General features: G+C 40.8%; 1 protein-coding gene across 4 annotated transcripts in view; it reads right to left on the minus strand.

The window, feature by feature from the left end:
- The window catches only part of JAK2 (Janus kinase 2), a 166,831-nt gene that overhangs the window by 82,942 nt on the left and 70,409 nt on the right, over nucleotides 1-13,480 (minus strand). For 2 of the 4 annotated variants that reach the window (XM_006208142.4, XM_072959483.1), the window contains exons 1-2: nucleotides 3,932-4,067; nucleotides 3,479-3,560 (exon numbers count right to left, since the gene is read on the minus strand). The gene's annotated coding sequence lies outside the window, so the exon portion shown is untranslated. Of the gene's footprint in view, nucleotides 1-3,478; nucleotides 3,562-3,931; nucleotides 4,068-13,480 lie in introns of those variants that run through there. The other 2 variants (XM_072959482.1, XM_031676941.2) reach the window with 2 other exon arrangements.

Below are 13,480 nucleotides of genomic sequence, written 5' to 3' on the forward strand. Positions count from 1 at the left end.
TCCGCTTATGTAAAATCAAACTCTGCCCAGTTTTGCTTCTACCTCCTCTGCTGATTTCAACTCTATGTGGTCTCAGATATCTATAAATGTTATTATTTACCTTATCTCCTCAATTACATTTTAAGTCTTCAAGGGAAGGAACCTATTTTACATTTTTCTGCATCTCTTTTGGATACTGCAAAGTACCTTTACATTGTAGGTAACAAATAATAAGCAAATAAACAAATATTTGTCTGGTTACTGCCTAAAATTCTTTTTTAATACACAGCATTTATTGACTGCTCCCCAAGTGCTCAGTATTGTGTGTGTTTTTTAATCTAGGTATTGTTTCTCAAGGCATACACAATCAACTTGAAGAGATATGGCTAACACTAGGGAAATAAGTATTGAACAACCAAAGAATGGTATATAATCAACCCATGTAAAGAAATTTTAACACTAAAAGAACTATAGAGCTATAGAGAGAAAAAAAGCAGTATTTGGTGAGAAACAGCTTCACAAACGAGGTGAAATTTTAACTAATAGTACAGTAATAGTAACAGTAGAATAACAGTAGTGGTAATAAATAGTTATTATCATCAGATTATATAAGAAGCTTTATATAATAATAGTTTGTTATATAAGAAACTTATTTTATATCCAGGAGTGATTAATGTAGTGCAATAGGATGTAGAAATGGGCTTGGTGTAGGGGGATGAAAAACATGTATGAAAGTTAAAAAACAGAATAAGCATAGCTGTTATTAGACAGTACAGAAAGCAGCTTGTAATACAAGAGCTGAGAATGCGTGCTGAGCGTCCTAAGTAAGACGAACGACTAAATAAATGTGGCAGAGATGAATGATACAGTATCTTGAAAGCCAAGAAAAGCAACTTAAACTTATCAAGTGTAAAGTGGGAAGTCACTGAAGATTTAGAGGCAAGAGAACGCCACACTGGGGAGTACTGGAGGGACATTTCTATTGAGAATAAATAGAAGAAAGAGCTGCTAGATCCTAAGAGGTTAATATGATTCTTAATATTCTAGGCTAAGGAAAAGAGTCCTGGGATTCAAGCGGTAAAACAGATATGAATGACAAAAGAAATATGAGCAGGACATATTGGATTGATTAATTTATGTGGTAAATGAAAGAGGTGGTTTAAAGATGCCTAATTTAAAGCCTGTATGACCAGAAGAGAAGGAAATTACAAAAGGGTATAAAATGATGATTTTCTTTTGGGGCATGCTGAGTTTAAGGAGATGGTCAAAAATACTAGTAGAAAACCAAGACTGGAAAAATCAGGAAGTAACTAGAATGACAAGCAATAGGATTAGTTTAAAATGAAAAAAACTGGGCAGAAGCTATAAAGATATTACATAGGAGACTAAATATATTAAGCTATGATCAGCTGGTACTAGCTTTGAATCAGTAACTGTACCAATAATTTTAGAGGGAAAGGGAATCAATTAGTGACCAACATTAAAAAATGGTTTTTTCATTAAAAAAAAAAACAAATTTATCATTAAAGCAAACCAAAAGCTAAGGCAGAGGCTTCCAAATTTTCTCTACTTAGAGAATCCTTAGTCTTCCTAATTTTTTCACAGGACCCCAGGCCAAAAGGAACACTTAGGTAGGTGGGTTCAAACCACTTAACAAAGTGTTAACTTAGTGCTCGATGGGCAATGTACAGCTTCTCAAACCTGGAATCAAATTGGATAACATCACTCTCATATCCTGTGTCACAATGATTTTCATATAGGAGTTGCCTTTTATCAGAGCAACCTCCAAAAAACACAGCTTGCAAAAACCTGACATTGTAAACATGAATGTGTCAATCTAATGTTGAAACTGAACTACCTCAAACTATTAGTTCAAGCCTGAGTTCAGTGGCGTTCTGGGGCACTTCAGCATACGGTTTGAGAAACTGGGAGCCAAGGGAAGGGGCCTAAAAAGAGAAGAAAAAAAAAGTAGTGAGAGGAGCTAAAGAAAGTTCTTATTAGCACGGTTAACCACAAGAGGGCAGCACAATAGTTGGCAGGAGCAGCACAGATGGTGGGGTAGGGAGAGAGCTGGGGGGAGAGGTACTCTTTCTATAAAAAGGCTCTAAGACACCTTAACCAGTTCAAGACATAAAAGTCCCTTCTCTCCTTATACCAAAAAGGAAAAAAAAAAAAACACTGGTGACTGGCAGAATCATTCTGCCCTTCTCTTGACTATCCTTTGCCTGCCCTGCCATGAGAGTAGCCATGCTTTTCACAATAGCCAAGCAATGTACTTCTTCGCATGCATAATCTTACTCAATCCTCACAACAATCTTGTAAGAAAGTGAAGCTCAAAGATATTTTACAAAATACCACTATTAAGTGCCAGCAACACCAGAATTCAAACCCAGAACTGACCCCAAAGCCCATGTCCTTTTCTACTCTGCCTCAAAAGCATCTCACCTTTCAGCAACAGCCAGGTGAAGCAGAGAAAAGATCATGTGCCCAAACTGAGACACCTGTCTCAAATCACTAGGGAAAAAGCAGTCAATGAAACAAACTATTCCTTAACAGGTCCCTAAAACACAGTAAAACTCCAAACATAGGACATTCAATTAGAGCAAAAATAAGCATTACGTGCTTAACTAGTCAGCAAGTACTATAGCTTTCCTGTACAGGTAAATATATGTACTGTTAAGGCAAATGCTGGACACATCCAGTTCGCAGATACGTTACACGCTAACAGGATAGGTGCACCTACAGACAAGTAATTCTCACATCCAAAACGGTAAAAGGTGAAGGGGGTACCGAAATGGAGACCAAAGGTTGATTATTCGTCTTCACATCTGTTGGGTGTTATATCAGAGTATTTGCAAATACTCCTGCAACTCACTTGTATAAACCTATTATGAAACCAAAAGCAATCGTCACCGCTCTTATTCCCACTTCGAGTTTCCTTCTCCACATTTCTCCTCCCCTCTATGACACACTCAGCTGCCTCTACCCCTTCATTCAGAGAAAAGGAGTTTCTCCTGACAGATTAATAACCACCGGAAAGCAAAATGGGTAAATTCAACCGACACAGCAAACTTAGGCAGATAAAACCATTCAGGAAGCATTCAATGTGGTAGCAGAAACCCCAGCAAAAGCAGCTAACGTGTCCTCTCAGTAAGTATCTCTTATTATTTGAAAATGTTCCTCGTTGAAAGATTAAGAATCTTTGGCTGCTTGAGTAGAAAAAGGGCAACGGACAAGGTTCTTTCTGCAAAGACAATGCACAATCAACAGAGAAAGACACAATGAATGTTTCTTAAAGGATCCAAGAGCAACAATAAACCCCAAAATTATCCTCCCAGACTAACATTCAAAGTTCAGCCCTGCCATTTTCAAAGGAGTAAGCAACAAAGAGCCCTGCCTGTCGACACACGCTTCCAACCTTCCTACGCACGCACTCACAGATCGACACCCCCGTCTTTCCTGCAGCGAAAAAGGACAGCGACAAGGATCGCAAACCTACCTTAGCGGGAAGGGGAAGAAGAGCCTCTTTTTCTGCAGAAGAGAGACAGATCACATCTTCTTCCCTTGCCTGCTTCCAAAATCTTCAAAAAAAAAAAAAAAGGCAGCAGTTACTACCGCAAAAATCCAGGGGAAATAGATGCTCTTTTCCGAGCCGTTTAAATGTCTAGAAAATTTTAAGCAGGGGTAAATAAAGGAGGAAGAATATCAGGCACATAAGGATGCAAATATCAACAGCAAGACACTCCGTTGTAGGTTTTCTCTTAAAAAGGAAGATTTTCTTGCCGAGAAGTTTACTGCCACTAGCAGCGGGGAAGCGGGGATCAGGAGGTGGGAAGGAGACGAAAGACAACTGCTGTTCCCCCACCCGGAGCCCAGGCAGCAATAACGCCCTCCCACTGTACCGATCGGGCGAAGAGGACGCGCCCACAAGCCCGCAGGGACTGGTTCCTACCCCGCGCGTCGGGTCGGCCAATATCTGCGAAGCCCCGGGAGCGGGCAAGGGTTCTTGCGTCCGCCCGGCTGGGCCCTCCGGGGCCCTCCCGTGCGGGCTCGGCTCCCACTCACATCCCTCGGCAGCGAGGACTAGAGCTCTTCCTGCGCGGAGGCAGCAGCCCTCCGCCCCGATACGCGGCGCAAGTCCGGGCCCAGGCGCCCAACGGCCGAGGCGGCGGCGCGAACTCCCGAACCAGCCGGGCGCCGGCCCAGCCTGTGAGCGCCCAGGGAGGCCGTTAGCGGCGGCCGCTGCTGCCCCCTTCTGCTCTTCCTCTCTCTTCCTGCAGCGCACACCACTCCCACTTCGGGAAGCTGGGAAGCCCGTCACAGTCGTCGTCCCCACCCTCTACCGAGGCACACCATCTCCTCAACGCCGCAGGGCCCTATTCGCTCCGGACTCAGCCTCCCAGTTGGCCTCCAGTCCCGCGGCCCGTTCGCGGCTGACTGAGGCCGCCTCCGAGCCGGGAGGGGGTGGGGCGGGAGCCTGGCGCGCGCCCCCGACTGCGTGTGCGCGCGTGCGCCGCTCCGCCCAGGTGGCGCTTCTCACGGCGTGCGCCGGGCAGCTGGCGGGGGTTGGTTACCCTAGACCGTGGCATCTCGGGAAGCGAGCGGGCGGCCGCGGAGGCTTTCGCGGTGGTCCCTGGGCGTGAACACGCGGACAACTTGAGCTGGACGGGCTAACAGGGTCCTGGGGCTCGCAAGAGCTCGGTGCCGGCGCTGGGCCCGGCCCGGCCCTCCGCAGACGGGCGTGCGCGTAGCCGTAGCCCGCCGTGGAGGCGGCTGGGAATGAGTCAGCCCGGCCGGGAAGGCGCCCCCTGCGCACAACCTGGCGCGGCACGGAGACTTTCCCCTCCTGCGCTGTGTCGTCTTCTTTCTGCTTTTGTGTTCCATATGCAGGAAACCTGTCCCTCCCAGTCAAGGCCGCTGGGCCGAGGGAAGTGGCGCCGAGGGTTGGGGCAACGCATTTACACGCACCGTTTAGTGCCAGTGCAATCCCGAGCGCCGATTCCAATCTGGAAAGGGGTGAGGGTAGAATGAGGTGCCCAGATGCCTGCGGATTGGCGCCAAGGTCTGGCAAATAAAGAGAAATAACTTCCACCATCCCAAAGTGCGTCATTCATTAATTCAAGAAATATTTACGGAGCACCTACTGTGTGCCAGGCTGTAGGACCCCCAAGGATGCTATGTGAACACGACCCGCATACTCCTTGCCCTACTTGAGCTTGTGTTCTGATACAGCGACAAAAATGCCCGAAGTGTATAATGTACCAGTGTGTAACTGCCACTAGAAAAAATAATACAAATTAAAGGAGCAGGAGTAAGGAGGTGTTGTGCTTTTAGTTAGGATGGCCAGGAAAGACCTCCCAGAGTAACTCACATTTGAGCAGAGATCTGAAGGATGAGAATTAGCCAGCCCTGTGGCTATCCAGGAAAAGAGTTTCATGCAGAAACACTAGCAAAGGCAAAGACCTGAGAAGGGAATGTGCTTGGCAAGTTCAAGGACCGGGAAAGAGGTCACTGTGGCTGGAGGACAGTGAAGGAAGGGGCAGTGGTCAGAGATGAGGCCAAAGAAGCAGCCTGTGACCCAGCTGTGTAGGGCCTTTTTTATTCATCATTAGCCCTCTTTCTGTCAAGCTGAAAAAAATACAGATGCATTTATAGCCCCTGTTTCCCCATACAAATGATGCTCAATTCAGGTCTAACTTGATTTAATGGTTTCTTTAAATAAACCTCACCAAAGCAACTCCTGCATTTCTTCTAACATAAGACCCATTGCAAAAGGTCTTTGAGCAAATGATAGCAGGATAGGAAATGGCTTGAATTCACAATGATTTCTTTAAATAATGAACAAGATCCCTGTTTCCCATAAGAAAGGATTTACAGAGGAATTGCATTCTTATGGCTACTGTCTTAATAAGGAAAATATGCTGGCAAGTCCTCTGCTGGGTTTTTGTTTTTGTTTTAATGTCTAAAGAGAAATTAGAAATAGGAGTTGTGACTCAAAAGCAAATCTAAAATCTTCCCCAGAATATTAAGACTAAAATTACAAGCAGCAACCACCATGAGAGTTTCCTTTTCCTGCAGACAAACACTGTTACTGGAGCAGAAACCAGAACACAGACCCACACAAAGAAGACAAAGTGCTGAAACTGGCCTTAATGCTAGAGTTAAAATGAAAAGCATCTGAACTGTTGAAATGGAAGCATTCTCTTTAAACTGTTGGGAGGGGGTGGCTGTTTAAGAATTCTAAAACAGTACAGATACATTCATTGTAGTAAATAATGTTTCTATATTTTGCAAAGATGTGTTTATTCAACCAGAAATCTTTTACTGTCTACTGCCTCCTAGCATGGAAAAGTGATTTGAAACTAGTGAATATTGAGGGTTTCTTGTGGGGGAAGGGATTCTTTTTTATATTAGTGATTTGGATATGGAAGACAGGGTGAACAAGGAAAATATATTAATCATAGGTTTATAGACTTGAGAAATCAATCCACCCATGCAGAGAGATAAAGTGACTTGCTTAGTGTCATTCTAATAGTGAAAGCCTCTCTTCTTGTTACGGAAATGACAGGCCAGTCAAGAAACAAGCACCACTGGGAGGGTTGGAGTACTCAGATGTATTACGCCGGCGGGCTCAGAGGGGCTTCTGCTCCGAAGTTCTGAGCACCTCCAAGATGCATGAGGTTTTACAGGGTAAAGTATAAGCTTGGGGTATTAGGCCAATAGGCATGGAACAGCTTTAGCAGCATTATCATCACAAAAGTGGAGGCGAGGAGGCAGCAAACCAACATTCCAAAGCCAGATATGTATCTTTGAAAACCCAGCTGGCTAGCAAAAAAACAGGAACAGCAAACCAACACTAATTAACGCAGATTTACAAGTTAGTCCAGCAGAACTCAGATCAGTACTCAGATACTTGGATTTGTGAGTTATGTTGTTAGCCCAGCCCGGCTTTTCCTTCACATTCTCACCAAGATATGATTTTAAGCCAGTACTAACTTGGAATGTTTAGCTCTTTTTACTCTGTTTAGAATATTTTTTAGCTCTTTATGTGATCTCGGGTAGTGACAAAGCTAGAAATCTTCTCCCAGGGCAAACATTTCAGAAAGTTTCCTCTTTTCTTTGATAACAATAAAAGACAATTCCAAGACATGTGACCAAATCTTTCAAGACACTCTTTCACACAATATGGAGAAATAGGCCATGTGGGTTGGGTTGGATAATAGCACATTTAGATTCAAAATTGATTGTATGGCCATATCAAGAAGTAAAAATTAGCAGCTAATTGTTAAGTATGGGGTGGTGTGCCACAAGTTCTGTCCTTCCACTGTAGTTATAACATGGCAGCAGTAGTTTTTTACTGCCATTCCCCAACCCACACTTGCAGCAGTACATGTGAGATGGGGCCCTGGCATTTACTTTTTTTAAAGTTCTTAGGTGGTTTTGATGCAAAGTCAAGGTTGAAAATTCATGGCTCAGGGTTTATAAACTTAAGCTTGAGAGTCTGGCTGACCCAGGTTTGAATCACAGTTTTCACCAAGGAAGTCATTTAACAATTTTCTAAGCTTCCATTTCCTCATCAGTATAATGAGGAAGTTTAGGTGAAAAAAGTACTTTTTAATTTTTAGCACAGTTATTAAATGCCTATTATGGTTGTGGTACAGATAATTTCTAGAAATCGCCAAGCTGGGATGTATAAGAAATATGTTGCATTTTCTTAGTAATCCTGAAGCATTTGTCACAGTTTATTGCGTTATCCAGAACTGTGTGGGTAGGAATGATAAGAGCTGAGTTGTAATAGAGATAAATGGAAAGACTTGCATTTGGATTTAAAAAAAACAAAACAAAACAAAACTACGCCATTAATTGATGAAATAATGAAAACATTCTTACTCAAGAGTGAGACAGGAGGGAAGGGGGCAGGGCACAACCATTAAAAGAATGACATACCAATTAGCACCAAGATGGCAGAAAATTCCACTCCCAGTAGAACTTGAGCTTGTAATACAATAGCATGCTAAATGGTACTCCCACAGGTGCCATGACAGTTACAAGGCTGACCATCAGAGGTCAGAAAGTGGATGATGGCCCAGTTCCTAAGGATCCCAGCCCCATTCCCAAAGTAGTTGAAATAATGCTTGCACTTGTTAGTATACAAAGTTATTGAGTCCATAAAAATGAATCATCCCCACTCTGTGGCCTCTCTCTTACCTTCCGAGACTGCCTGCAGTCTGTCTATGGAGTGTGTATCTACTTTTACCTTAATCTAAACACCCCCATGCCTTGTGGCCTCTCTGGCCTTCTGAGATGGCCTACACTCTGTCTATGGAGTATGTATCTTTCTGAATAAATCTACCTTCATGCTACTACGGCTTCCTCTTGAATTCTTTCCTGCAAGAAGCCAAGGACCCTCACTTGATGGGGAGCATCCCAGGAACTTGACCAAGACCTGGGACATGGCCATCCTCTCGCACCCCACTTTACCTGTATGAAGAGAAGCATAAATGTGAGGGTTAAAAAAAAAAAGATATAGGAAAGTCCTTGGCAGGGGAAACAGGCTCAAGCAAAAGACTGAGGATAGATCCAGGAGTTACTTTCTTCCCAAGATAGAGAGGATGTGCTTTCGTGAAAGTATCAAGGAAGTAGCTGTGGAGAGAGGCTAATTCATCCCAGGCCTAGTAACATGAATAAGCCAAAAGACTAAGTCAGGAGTCTGAATCAAGTAGACAGACAAGCAAGCAATGGTTTTCACTTTGAATCACCCAGATATTTTAGGCCTATTCATTTCAAAGTTTGGTTGGATATGGCAAAAAAATTTTCTCTGAAACCTTCTCTGCACTTTATCATATCTCTGTCTCTACATCAATCATTTCATCCTTCATTATAGTTGCAAAGAAAAAGGTGTTCCTGGCAAGCAACATCCTTCGGTGGGGATAACCAGATAAGTTTAATATTGGTGCATGAAAACTAAAACAATTTCCCCCTCTGCAAGCCAGGAATTAATAACCTCCTTCAGGTGCGGATGATTATGTCAAAATATGTAAAATGTCTATTATAATTGTGCTCTACTTTGCAAAAAATTTTAACTTAAAACATTTGAGGTATAGTAGCAATTAACTAAAAATATTTTTCTTTATCAAAGGGTTCATACCAAGATTCACTCTTAAAAATAAAAATTCCCCTGGCATAATTATTAGTTTACAAAGCACTAATTCCTGAGTCCTTATTTCGATTAAGGTTTCTGCTCTCTTTCTTTGAGAACTGTCCTCTTCACTCAGAGTTACACGCTAGTCCCTATGTTATGGTTTGTGACCCTGCTTCTATGCCCTTGACTGCACCATGAGTTGTCATCTGACTCAAGCTGAGCCATTCAGGGTCTCCTTCCTGAGGAAGTTGGAACTGGGATTTAAAGACAGTAAGTAGCTCAGACTTTTTTGTTCACTTCAAATGAAGTTACCCTTGCTCTAAAATTACAGCTGCCATTGTAAGGTTGCCATCTGTATTCATGTACATGGAGTTTCACAGAAAGCTGACTTGCTTTAGGAGAAAAAAACTGACCAAGACAGAAGACAGAAAAAAAGAGAAAGAGTGCACCAGGAATGAATCCTCATAGCTTTTCAGCTTCCTCTTCCTTGTAAGGCCCAAAGAAACTTCCTGTATTTGGTATCTTGAAAATACTTCCTTATGACAAATTTCTCCTTTTTACTTAAGCTAGATCTACTAGTGTCATAGTACTTGTAATTAAATAACCTAGAGTAAGACAGATGTTAGAGTACACTGATGAGAAGAAAATAAAAATAAATTCTCTCAAATTATAACAAGGAAAATGGGGATTTTTTTTAATAATATGAGCTCCTTTCATTTATTTTTGTGATTCAGAGTTTTTACAGATTATACTCCATTTAAAGTTATTATAAAACATTGGCTATATTCCCTGTGCTGTACTGTGTTTTAAAAATCCAATTTACCCACAAATTTTGGAATTCTATCTTCTATCATAAAGTCAATTATAACTCACAGTCTAAGACAAGCAGAAAATAAGCTATCTTTGAGCATGGTGGATATTTCCTACAGGAAAATTTTACTCACCTTCGCCTCCTCTTCCAAAACATCACTCCCCTCCCCACTGTTCAGTTTTCTTTTCTCAATTACTTCACTCTACTTTCTCTAACTTAATAATCTTTAATATCTTCTGGGCCATAGCTACTGCAATTGCTGTGGTCACTCCACTTCTAAATACAGTACTGACCAAAGGAAAATCTGATTTCCTATTAAAGCATCATACTGATGTGTTTAAATACTCTGAATTTCAGTTTTACCTATGAAATACAAAACTGGACCAGAAAATGCTGCATGACATAGTTCTCAATTTTAATTTCTACTCCACTACCTGGCTAAATACATCCAATGTCTATAATTTGTCCTTAATCAGACCTTTTTTTGCCCTTGTCTTTCCCTCGATGCCTTCTCTTCCTAACATTTTGAGGCTGTACCTCTTTGTCTCTACATCATGAGAGTTGGTCAACGTGAAAACCTGTATGTTCTTCTTGTAGGACAGCTGGCGCTGAGGGAACACCTTCTTTAGGGTAGTCTTTCTTTATCCATGTTTCTGTCTTCCCAGTTCTCTCCTAGACTAAGCTCTGTCACAGTGATCTATGCCTGAATTTCTTTATCTAAAATTTGCTTTCTCAAAAAAAGACACCTGTGTCTTTCTGGGCTATTGTTGACATTATTACAATTGAATGACTGTGATGTGCTTTAAAGCCCACTGAATCAGTCATATGCAAAAGTCATACATTTTAAATAACTGTTACTAAGAACTGATTAGACTTCAACCCACCTATATTGGGTTGAATTCTGTCCTCCATATGTTGGAGTCCTGACCACTTCTACCCGTGAATGTGACATATGGAAATAAGGTCTTTGCAGATGCAATCAAGTTAACATGAGGTCATTAGGGTGGGCCATAATCCAATAAGACTAGTGTTCTTACGAGTGGAGAAGACAGAGACCCACAAGGAAAAAGCCACCATGTGAAAGGTAGAGATTGGAGTGATGCATTATAAATGCCAAGGAATGCCTGGGGCTACCAGAAGCTGGAAGAGACAAGAAAGAAATCTTCCCTAGAGGCTTCAGAGGGAGCATGGCACTCTCAACACTTGATTTCTGACTTGAGCCTCCAAAACTTGTAAAAGAATAAATTTCTGAGGTTTTAAGCCACCCAGTTTGTGGTATTTTGTTGCAGCCATCTAGGAAACTCACATAGCACCCTACATCCCTCAAACTGAAACTAAGAAAAGTCTGGAGAATAACTTTCTCTTCTTTGCTCCACACCTAATACTGTCTCCCACTGAACACTGATACAACCATTCATTTCAAGAAAAAGAACAAATATGATTTCTTTGGTGTCTCCTTTTGTGTAATGGTCCTTACATTAATTTGAGTTTTGTTTTGGTTTGGTTTTTCTCTCTGTCACCTTTATCTGTTCTAGATCAAGCATGAAATGATGTAACAGTCCTAAGGCAAATTCTTTGGGCTAGGTACTCAAATACTACAAGAATATCAGTGTCGTGTGCTTTCTGCTCAGATGCCAATTCAACTCTTTTACTACTCACAGGAAATGTTCAGGGAATCAACAGCACTATAACTGATAAAGTTTTTATAAAGAATGATAACTTTGGAAATTTTTTTAAACAACTGCTAATTACTGGAATAGATGTGTTTTAAGCCTTGTGAAAGTTTATCTTGTACATTTTAGCATCTATTAGCCTTGTTAAGGGCTTTTAGGTATACTTTTGAGCAAGCTACTTTTTTTCATTTTTGATCTCCAAGTAAACATGAATATGTACTACTTGTAGTAAATCCAACCAATATAGTTCCACAAAGTGGAAGTTCCTCTTGATCCTCTTTTCCCAGCCCTCTTTCACTTCCCAAGAGTAACCACTGATAAGTGTTTGTTGTGTAACTTTTCAGATTTTCTTTCCTACATATTTCCTATAGATTTAGTTCTGAACTCTGTAAACAAAATAGATAATTCTATACTCTTTTCTGTTACCATTTTTTCACTTAACACTTCCTGGAGATCTTACATTTCAATACTATTGCTTTTCCTCATTCTTCTTAACTTTTATACAGTGTCAATAAAATAGGTAACTCATAATTAAATAATTCTCCCATTTATGAGCATTTAGGTTTGTGATTTTCACAATTAGAAACAGTACCAACCTTGAATATCCTTGTACATACACTCCATGGGCACAAAACTATTCCCCAGGATAGACAATTAGACTCTCTGGGTCAAAGGAAATATATATATTTACAATTTGGTGACTATTGACACACTGACTTTCCAAAACCTCACAGTAAAAACTACTAGAAATAATCAAAGAATTCAGCAAGGTAGCAGGTTACAAGATTAACGTTCAAAAATCAGTTGCATTTCAAAATTGTAGAATATATGTCCATGTATGACTGAAAAATTGTGCTGAACACTAGAATTTGACACATTGTAAAATGATTATAAATCAATAAAAAATGTTCTAAAAAAATCAGTTGCATTTCTTTACAGTAACGATGAATCAACAGAAAAAGAAAGTAAAGAAACAATCTCCTTTAAAATAGCACCCAAAGTAATAAAATATCTGGGAATAAATCTAACCAAGGAGGTGAAAGAATTATACACAGAAAACTATAAACCATTGATGAAGGAAATTAAAGAAGACTTTAAAAAATGGAAAGATATCCCATGCTTTTGGATTGGAAGAATCAATATTGTTAAAATGGTCACACTGCCCAAGGCAATCTACAGATTTAATGCAATCCCTATCAAATTACCCAGGACATATTTCACAGAACTAGAACAAATCATAATAAAATTTATATGGAATCATCAAAGACCTAGAATTGCCAAAGCATTACTGAAGAAAAAGAAAGAGGCTGGAGGAATAACTCTCCCAGACTTCAGACAACACTATAGAGCTACAGTAATCAAAACAGCATGGTACTGGTACAAAAACAGACATATGGACCAACGGAACAGAATACAGAGCCCAGAAATGAACCCACAAACTTTTAGTCAACTAATCTTCAACAAAGGAGGCAAGAATATACAATGGAATAAAGACAGTCTCTTCAGCAAATGGTGTTGGGAAAACTGGACAGCAGTATGTAAATCAAGGAAGCTAGAACACTCCCTTACACCATACACAAAAATCAACTCAAAATGGAGCAAAGACTTAAACAAAAGACAAGATACAATAAACCTCCTAGAAGAAAATATTGGCAAAACATTATCTGACATACATCTCAAAAATGTTCTCCTAGGGCAGTCTACCCAAGCAATAGAAATAAAAGCAAAAATAAAAAATGGGACCTAATTAAACTTACAAGCTTCTGCACAGCAAAGGAAACTATAAGTAAAACAAAACGACAACCCACAGAATGGGAGAAAATTTTTGCAAATGAAACCAACAAAGGCTTGATCTCCAGAATATATAAGCAGCTC

The sequence above is a fragment of the Vicugna pacos genome, chromosome 4, assembly GCF_048564905.1.
Source record: "Vicugna pacos chromosome 4, VicPac4, whole genome shotgun sequence".
NCBI classification, from domain to species: domain Eukaryota; kingdom Metazoa; phylum Chordata; class Mammalia; order Artiodactyla; family Camelidae; genus Vicugna; species Vicugna pacos.